This window comes from Balaenoptera physalus (assembly GCF_965194825.1).
Source record: "Balaenoptera physalus genome assembly, chromosome: 17".
In the NCBI taxonomy this organism is placed as follows: domain Eukaryota; kingdom Metazoa; phylum Chordata; class Mammalia; order Artiodactyla; family Balaenopteridae; genus Balaenoptera; species Balaenoptera physalus.
This window is the reverse complement of record NC_138895.1, coordinates 81,024,212-81,031,993: the sequence shown is the minus strand read 5'-3', so window position 1 is coordinate 81,031,993 and position 7,782 is coordinate 81,024,212.

The following is a 7,782-nucleotide window of genomic DNA, read 5'->3' as shown; positions in this document are numbered from 1 at the left end:
GCTTTATTTTCTAGTTTGGTTCAGTTTAATTTTTTGAAGGGCATATTGCCAGTGTCTGGTAAGAAATTTCTTGGCTGTGTTGCTTAGTCTGATGGGAAACACTTTATTTGTGTGTGTGTGTCTTTGGGGGAAGCAGGTCATTGAACAGGATTTGTGGAGTGTAGACTCAACAACTGTAGCACACTTTAGGAGGCAAGAAATCCAGTACCCAGAAAAACTAGAGAGGGATATTTATTGAGCAAGGACTATGTGATGTACACAAGGTTCAGTTTTTGCAAACAGGATCTCTTCCGACATCCGTGAACATTTCTTATTATGAAACCCACTCTATAGATGAAGAAACTAAGGATCTGAGAGGCCAAACAGTGTTCCTAAGAGCACTTATCTGAACCAGAATTCTAACGCACTTCTATACAGTTCTGAAGCGATTGCTCTCTTTTGTATATCGCACTAAACTAAATTGTGGTTCTGAGCAGAACATAATGCTAGCCCCATGGGTTGTTCTCATGGTTAACGTATTTAAAGTGATTGGCACATGGTCAATATTGAATAAAGGCTAGACCTCTTCTCCTATTTTCATTCTGCTCTTTTTATTTTTCTCATTATTTTTAGTACAGCTACAATTAGAAGGAATAGAAGTTGAATTATTGCTATTTTTGCTCATGTGCACAAAAGAATTTTAACTCAAGAGCTACACTTACGTGGATTCAGTTTTTCTTTTTCTCCAGTCTCATTGCTCAGATGTTTGGAAGTAATCTGAGTTATCATGTTTCCATCAACAATACATTTGCACCCATTAGAGTTTATCAATCATACTTCATATGAAGGGGTGGAGGTTAAGTATGTTTTCCATTAATAGTCTCGCTATTATTTGGAAGAGAGAGATCATTTTTATCACAGAAACGAGAATTCCCTGAACTTGAAACCCTGCCTAGAAGGAGCCCGTGAGTTTCATGTCTTTACCTGATGGTTATTTCATAGTAACCATCTACTTCCTATGTTTTATTCCCATTGTCTCCCCATCACCACAAAAGCTCTGAGGAAGGAACCATGTCTTTCTTGAACTCTGCTGGATCCAGTGCCTCGTTAACTATTGTTGTGTAAACGAATGATGAGTGAACAATGAATAACTCATGAGGAAGTCCAGAGTCACGGCTTGTTTTTCACATTTTATAGAGGAGGATATTGGAATTCCAAAATCAGTTCTTCCAGCACTGAAGCTACAAGCTCTTTCAACTCTCTCATTTGGTTGTGTAGATAGGAGTCTCTGGAGATATACAGATAATTCTAGCCATAAGGCACATTTTTAAATTTAGTTATCCTTTACGTGCACATAGATCATGGATAAAGTTTCCAGACTCACGACCTAAGTGGGCATCTTTGCCCAGTGCTGTATGATGTTGATGATGATGTTGACAGCCAACACTTACATAGATCATCTCACGTAGCCCTTACAACAACTCTGAGGCTACTGTTATAACTATGCATCAGGAAACTAAGACACCAAGAGGTTGTGTTATTTGCCCAAGTTCACAGAGCCGGGAAGGAAAGAAGCTGGTAGTCTCTAGAGCTGAGGGCCTGTGTAGGCTCTGCAGCCTACTGGTTACAGGGTCGCATGCCTCAGTTTCCTCCCCTTTAGAAAATGGTTAGTCTTGAGACAGCTATGTTCTTCAAGCGGCATCTGTTTGCAAACATAACAGGGAACTGAAATTTTTTTTTTCAAATGAGTGAGAAAGGCAGTACATCAGATTTTTTTTTTTCCCCCACGCATCTTTCAGGATCCAGAATGAGTGTTACTTGCCCAAGGAGGGTTTGTCTGAGAACCTAGGCTGGTGTGAACCCTCAGTGATCCCTCTTTTCCCCTTTGTGCAATGCTCATCTCACTGGAAATGGTTGAGTCTTCTCTGCTAGATGGAAAGCCCTATGGGGACAGACCACATCTTCCTTTACCCTTTAACCCTCATCATCTGGGTGAGCATGTGGCACTCAATAAATACCATGTGCTTGAATGTTATTAGAAGTTATTCTGAAAAATCCTACCCCTGAATTGGTTAGATAACCCCTCTTTTATTTAAGTGACCCCCCAATAGTTGTAAATAGTTGTGAATCTTGCTCATGACTTCGTAGAAAGTTCTATTCCAGTCGTTTATGTTTTTATTGGTACTCACCCTGGACATCCATTCCAGGAGTAGACCTGTCAGTGAAACCCTCTCGGAATGAATTACGTCTTCAGACCGTTCCAGGTGTAGAGCGGCTCCTGGTCTGCAGGCCTGTACTATGTTGACTGACCCTCTCACTTTAACAGAGTCTGCTCTACTAGTAATTGTTGGAACTGACTCTCATTCCTTGCTGACTTTTGCCATTCTCTCTGCCTCATTGGCTGCTTTCTCTGGGTAGCACAGGGAGTCCTGTTCCATATTGATCTCATTCTCTTTCCCAAGAGAGCTTTCAGCGAAAATGCTGCCTGCTTGTGGCTGCCAGAATGTCTGCTGGGGGCTTCAGGGAGCGCTCTAACTTTGGCTCAGCCTTGCCTGTAGGTTCAGATCAGACTCCATACTTTCAGTGAATTACTAGACTAATGTTAGCTAAAATATATTGAGTCCTTACTCTTTTCCAGCCCGTCTTAAGCCTTTGCACACACTAGCTGATGTACTCTTTGCTAGCACCCTATGAAAAAGCTATTTCTATTTCCCTCGTTTTACAGACAAGGAAACTGAGGCATACCCAAGACCAGGTAGACTGTGAATGATGGCACTGGGATTTCATCCCAAGCCGCTGGACTCTAGAGAGTTAATCTTAACCAACGTATCTATTCAGCTGGCATCATCCTCTTGGGACCCAAACATTTTTTCTGTGTTGCTCATTTGAGTGAGTCACCAGCAGCCTCAGGATCATCTTTGATCCCTTCTCTCTTACATCCACGTCAGTGACTGATTCCTTCAAACTCTAAGTGGCTTGGGTTTGTAACCCCTGCCTTATCCCTCTTCTACTGCCTAAGCAGATGCCCTTTTACCTGGAAAATGCACAGCTTCCCAATTTGTCTCGGGTCTTCTGACCCTCCTCCCTCTACTGCATCTCACCTAGGCTAATGTGAGATGATGAACCTTACATTTATCATGACAAACAAGAGAGGCCTTCATAGTGCCTTATTTTATACCCCTAAATCTAAACTCATCTTCAACCTTAGCCCCACATGTATGCTGTGCTAAAACCATACTCATTTTCTTTTTTCACTTCTGCAAAAGGTTGTCCTTTACATGAGCCTTCACATATGTGCCTGAAATTTTCATCCTCCTTTTTTTTTAAAAAAAAAATCTGTGTCTTATAAATTATAGGGTCACTTCTTACATGGCACTTTTCTTGACTGGCCCAAGAATGCTACAGATACTTTGTGAGTGTGTGTGTGTGTGTGTGTGTGTGTGTGTGTGTGTGTGTGTGTGCATGTGTGCTGCAGTAGCATTTGTGTATAAATTTATCACAGCACTTCCCAAGCTGCAGCAAAACCATTTATCCCTGTGTGCTGCCTCACACACTGAACTACGAGGGGCTTGAACCCAGAAATCCTGTACCAGTAATCTTTTAACATTTCCTAAGAGCGTTTTGCTTAGTGACTAGCCCAGAAACAACACCCGATCAATGATTCTTTTTTTTTTTTTTTAAAGATTTATTTATTGATTGATTGCTATGTTGGGTCTTCGTTTCTGCGCTAGGGCTTTCTCCAGTTGTGGCAAGCAGAGGCCACTCTTCATCGCGGTGCGCGGGCCTCCCACTGTCGCGGTCTCTCTTGTTGCGGAGCACAGGCTCCAGACGCGCAGGCTCAGCAGTTGTGGCTCACGGGCCTAGTTGCTCCGCGGCATGTGGGCTCCTCCCAGACCAGGGCTCGAACCCGTGTCCCCTGCATTAGCAGGCAGACTCTCAACCACTGCGCCACCAGGGAAACCCCCGATCAATGATTCTTGAAGAAAAGTATACAGGATTGACGTGGGCACCATGCTAAATATTTTATGTATGTATATTCTACTCATTCTAAAATATGGCTGTTAGTAATAATATCAACCATAATTAGGGTCAAAACCGCCCAAAACTCTTCTTGAAAGAAGTTTCTCTTGCCTCGGTGTAGAAGTATTACTAAAAGTAACATTTGTGTAAAGGAAATGACAGAGTAGTCTCCAAGGAGAGAAAAACTTGAATTTACTATGATCTCTGTTGAGAATCAGCAAGGGTCTATCCCCAGGGCATCTGTGACATGGGTTTGGTAAGGTGAAGGCGTATAGATGCTGGTAGGTTGGGATGGGAGACTGGTTTCAGGGTCAGAACAGGCTGGTATCCGGGCAATTAAAGTCAGGACAAGGAGAAACCTCGCGGAGAGGGGCCAGGCTTTGGCCTCTGGATTAGAGCAGCTTTCATAACAAATCCACGGGGCCCACGTGTTGAGTTATTGTGACCTGGGTTGAGAGCAGACTTCCAGCCACAAGTCTCCAGGGCTGATGAGAAGCTCACATCCATCAAGACCTCCTGTTCTGTGTGGTGCCTACTTGGTGCCCACCTCTGTGTGGGTTCCAGCCCAGTGGAGCTTGTTGCTTTCTCTCTGCTCCTCCTTGAGTTCATCGAATCTTCCCTCCTTTGTACTCCTGTTTCTTTTCACTTCTTGCATCTACCCTTCTCTTGCTTATATCCACAAACAGCAGTTTGCAAGGGAGATAAACCTCCTCCGTATTTGATCCTGAACAAGCTAAAATCCTGTTCCCAAAAGGTGTTTCTGCCAGAGCAGAGAGCCAAGTCTTAAAGAATCAAAGGCATCAAGTAAAACAAAGAGGAATTGCATCAAATTGAAGATAACACCCAGAATGTAACTGACCTCTCCCATTGCTCCCTCTGCCTGCCTCCTGTAACTCTTGAATGTGATCTGATTAGGAGGAAAAATGAGATGATGTTTTATTAACACTAAAATGTTATTAATAAAAATAATAGGATTAACTATAATAATCATAACAATCATCATTATTATTTTATTCATTGTATCTACTATTTATGGAGTGGCCATATGGTACACTTAATATCAACCAGGCTTTTGATTTATTGTATAACTAAAGCATGTCATCAATCTTGTATTATAGATGGAATCTCATTCCAAAATTATTTTTAATAGATAGATAGAGTCAGTGATTACACATGTGGAGTAGAGCCCTGAGTACAGGGCTTTGCAGAGTACAGTCTGCAAAGCCAGCATTTAAATTCAGGTTGACCCTGACAATGGAGGGCGTGCTTCTTTTACTCAGCATGTGATCTCTCGTGTTTTTAAAATATCACAGTTAGCGACTGTTTGGGAATTTTTAAAGGCATCCGATTACATGCATCCGATTGAGTTGATGGATAGTATTTAGTTAAGTCAGAGCCTCCTTCAAACTAGACTTTAAAAATAAAGACATTCATCAGAAAGGTGTTTGGGATTTTATGATGATCTGACAACTAAATTGCTTGTTCAGTTTGAGTTGTGTAATGTTCTCAATTAGATTAAATATTAAGCATCCAGTTTGCCAACTGCTAACAAAATTGCTGAACATTGCGCACAGTTTGGGGAAATGCTTTTAATGAAGAAGAACTGGAAGTAAGATACTAGAAAATCAAAATGTCAAAGCTATAAATGTTTTATTGGAGAGATGAGGCATTTTCGAATGTGGGATGTTGCAGTATTTTCTACATCGTAATGATGTAGTGACTCCAGTCACCTTAATTAAAGAATCTACTGTCTGTAGAGTCCTCGTTGGTAGACACAATTTTCAAATGGCCTATTGATGTCATCTGAAGGCTCTGTCTGTAATATTGAAAGTCAAAATCACCTGTGTTTGGAAGACTGCAGGGAAATGGGATTCCGGTTCCCCCTTACCCCCTGTTTCTATGCCTCGATCTCTTTAGCTCAGAGAAAAGGGAGGGAGTGTCTCTATAGTGTGGTTGCAGGTATGATGGCCAACAACATCACTCCACCTGCTGGGCCCTCTGACCTGTCCTTTCTTGGCATGTTAGAACTCTGTCATCTCTCCTCCCATACCTGTGAAGTGGCTTGCACGCCCCTCTTCTATGTTCCTGTAATACAAATACCCATTCTTTGTCAGATGTTCATTCTTTGCCAGATACTCTTCTAAGTACCCTGCTTCCATTTGCTGTCTTAGTTGCTCCTCATCATATTTCTTGGAGGTAATTGCTCTTATTATTCTTATTTTATCGGTGAGGTGATAATCACAAATTCAGATTGGGCTGTATGTCATATAGAAGGTGCTCACCGCATTCAGTAGAGTACTAGCAAATAATGAGCAGCCAATTAACTTCAGACCAGCATTAAAAACAACTCAAATGTCCAACCTTGGTTCAGAAGTGTTGCAATGTTAATGCTGTCGCTTTAGTGGCCTTTACATTTAACAGCTTGATCTTGAACCCTGAGGAAAATGCAGCTACTAATGCACAGCAATATTTGATTGCAACGTGGTCATGGACACAATCCAAATGTTACTTAAAATGTGTTCAGATTATTATTGGCCTATAAATTTGGATAATATTTTATAGAAAACTCTCAATTCCTGACACTTTGAGAGATCCACCACTTTGTGTCTTTATCTATAAAATGAGGACAATAATGAAACAGACTTTATAGAGTTGATTTAAAAGCTCTAGGTATACTATGACTTATTTTGCAAATACTCTTATTTTGGTTTCTACAATTGCTGTGGTCATTCCAATAAAAGCCAGAAGTATTCTGAGCTGGTTTCTTATAGAATTAAACATTCTAATATGACAATATTGGTGCAGTGGCCTCCCATTTGCCTTAATAATTTCTCAGAACAGCCTGATATGTTTTCTGCAGAGGCTAAGAGAGAGCCAGCGTTTGCTCCGGGGAGGCCGGAATTAATTGTTGGTGGTGCAGGAGTGTGGGCTCTGGGATCGGGTGCACCTCACTGGGGTCATACCCATGTTCGTACCCACCATCTGACATTGAGACAGTCATCCCCCACCTCACTTAGAAATGACTCTGGGTACTCTGTGTGTCTCAGGTAAGAAGATTTATAAGGAGCCACATGGGTGTTTGTATGTTTGCTATCAGAACATAGAATCTGTTTTCAATGATGCTCTGCTCTGGTCTGCTTTCCAGGTTCCCTATAGAATGAGCTATATAGAAAGCCCACCAGAAGTACGAGGGGGAAAGATAAGGACCAAATTCACACAAGAGACTTCAGAACTCGAAATAGGAGAGTAATTATACATGCTGACTCTACGCCTGTCCCAGTGGCAGCTAAAGGAATTTAATACCTTTCATAATTAAAATCACAAAAGCATAGAATTTCACATTTTTAAGAGACCATAGTGAACCTCTACAGAATCTGAAGTAGAAACATTTACAGTGGTCACCATATCCCAAGGCACTGAGACTGACAGCTCACTTATTCTGTAGATACGTCTGAGTTTATGATCTTGGAACTGGCCTCTTGGGGATGGAAGTATTAATCGCTTGACCCTTCATATGCTACATAATTAATCCAGTGTATCTGATGGCCATTTCACCTTACTCCTGCTGTTTTTATTATCCCTATTCTTGCTGTCTTGTCTTCAGTTGAGAAGATGTTGATGCTGGGGCATTCAGAATAGTACCCTGTGGGATAACAGACCAAGGCTGTGCTGTTTTGGAATCCTGGACTTCGTCTTTTAGTACTTATGGGACCACAGGCCATTTACTTAATGTCTCTGGACCATTCGACTTTTGCAAATTTACATCATGATTTCAACTTCCCT